Source organism: Triticum aestivum, chromosome 3B, assembly GCF_018294505.1.
Source record: "Triticum aestivum cultivar Chinese Spring chromosome 3B, IWGSC CS RefSeq v2.1, whole genome shotgun sequence".
In the NCBI taxonomy this organism is placed as follows: domain Eukaryota; kingdom Viridiplantae; phylum Streptophyta; class Magnoliopsida; order Poales; family Poaceae; genus Triticum; species Triticum aestivum.
This window is the reverse complement of record NC_057801.1, coordinates 187150883-187153084: the sequence shown is the minus strand read 5'-3', so window position 1 is coordinate 187153084 and position 2202 is coordinate 187150883.

The window sequence follows — 2202 nt, the reverse complement described above, 5'->3', positions numbered from 1 at the left end:
GGCGTGCGGAGGAGAGCGGGGCGCAGCGCTGGTGACGTGGCGGCTGGGGATTGGGCGCGGGTTGGCGGAGGCTGAGGTGTCGCCGCCTGATTGGCCGGGGTGAGGTGGAGGCTGGACATGTTCGGCCGTCGGTGGACATGTCCGGCGGCACGGAGGGAGGATTTAGGGTTTCATCTGTGATTTGGACGGGGGAGGCGGTTTTCGGCTGCGCGATCGTGATCGAACGACCGAGAGCATGGAGGGGAGTTTGCTGGGTTTTGGGCCACTTTGGAAGGTTGTTGGGATGCAACACACACGAGGCCTTTCCGGTCCCTCGGTTAACCGTTGGAGTATCAAACAACCTCCAAATGGCACGAAACTTGACAGGAGGTCTACCGGTGCTATACCAAGGCCGCTTGGCAAACCTCGGTCCATTCCGAGAACGTTTAACACCCGCTCACAATGAGAGACAAAAGGGGGACGCCGGAGGGCATAGGAGTGCCGGATTGCAAAACGGACAACGGGGAAAATGCTCGGATGCATGAGACGACCATGCATGCAAAATGAGATGCACATGATGACATGATAAAATGCAACACGCAAGCAAATGACATGGCAACGACGGCGAATAACTGGCAGACACCTGGCGCATCGAATCCGGGGCGTTACAACACTCCTCCACTAACAAGAGATCTCGTCCCGAGATCTTAGGACCAAGATGGAAGGGAAAAAAGGGATGAGGTGAAGCTAGAACTCGAGAAGAAGCAAAGAATCGAGCAGTCGATAAGAAGAGAGGAATGAAACCACTCCGGTTAGAACGAGATAAGAAACGAATAAGACTGAAAGGATTTAGGCGGCACTCCGGTTGAAAATGGAAGGAAAAGAACATGAACTTGAGAGGACAGGATGATACTTGATGAAGACATGACACAAAACCTCCGGAAAGAATTGAAATAGTTGAATGAAAAGAACGGAGAAGAAAATGACAACTTGTGCCGCGAATGAAATAGAAAGCAACCTAAGAAGAAAAGAGTGAATGGAGTTGTTGAGAAAATTCAACAACGAAAAGAATAAGCTTGTTGTGGTCTTATAGGTAACATCTCAAGATCATAAGGTGATAACCGGCCACAAACAAAAATGACTGGAAAGCTTAGAAGAATGAAGAAATGCAAAACTCATATTCAAAAGAATACGGAGACTTAATTGCACTTCGAGATGAGAAGAAAATATACTTGAACGCCACCAACAAAATCTTGATGAACTCTTGAAGAAAAGATTAAATCATGAAGAACCACCATGAAGAACTCCGGTAACAAAAGGATGATGAGATAGAATTAAGGATGAAAGAATAAGATGAGCCTTATGATGATTTAGATGGAGGTTCCGACAAAATATTCGAGGAAAATTTGAACTCCGGAAAAGAAAAGATGAAAACACTTGGAACTAGAATTTATTCAACAAGAACAAACTCCGAAGGGAGGGATTAATCACTTGGATGAAATAAGAATAAGATTTATTGTATGCTTATCCTTCATCAAATTAAATTGATGACAAGCAATGGACTTCGCATACTACTTATTCTTCTTGAAAAGGATTGAGAAGAGACATATCGCAGACTTAAGAAGGTCCTCATGAACCACCGGTAGGATTGAAAGAACGAATGGATTGAATGATAAAGTGAAAAGAATCTTGAACGAACAACCGTAAGAATTAGAAAAATGACTGATGAAAGAGAATAAATCACCGGGAAGAATTAGAAGAATCAATATGCTCGAAGGGATTTAGATGCAAAAGAATAAAGAGATCATGAGCTGATTAAAGAACACTTGAAAGAAGCACTGGGATAAATACAGAACGATAACTGGAATGATGGCCTCCAATGAAAGGAAACAGAAATCAACTTCTGAAATACTCCGGATGGATGAAAAGAATTATCTGACAAATTGAATAATTTGAGAGGATAACAAGAAGCTAGAACCGCGAATCTTTGAGAGAACGAACAAGATTTAAAGGAAAACTCTTCTGCGATCTTCAAATGACGACGAGAAACACCACCAAAATTACTGTGATACTCCGGGAGAATGAAAAACGAAGGGATTGAGCCAACTATGAAAATGATTTGAAATCGATCTCGAAAGGCATGTGACTGATGGAATCCATTCTTACGTCACACTTGAAAAGAATTGATAATAACTCCGGGAGAATTAGAAGAGTCAGGTAAGA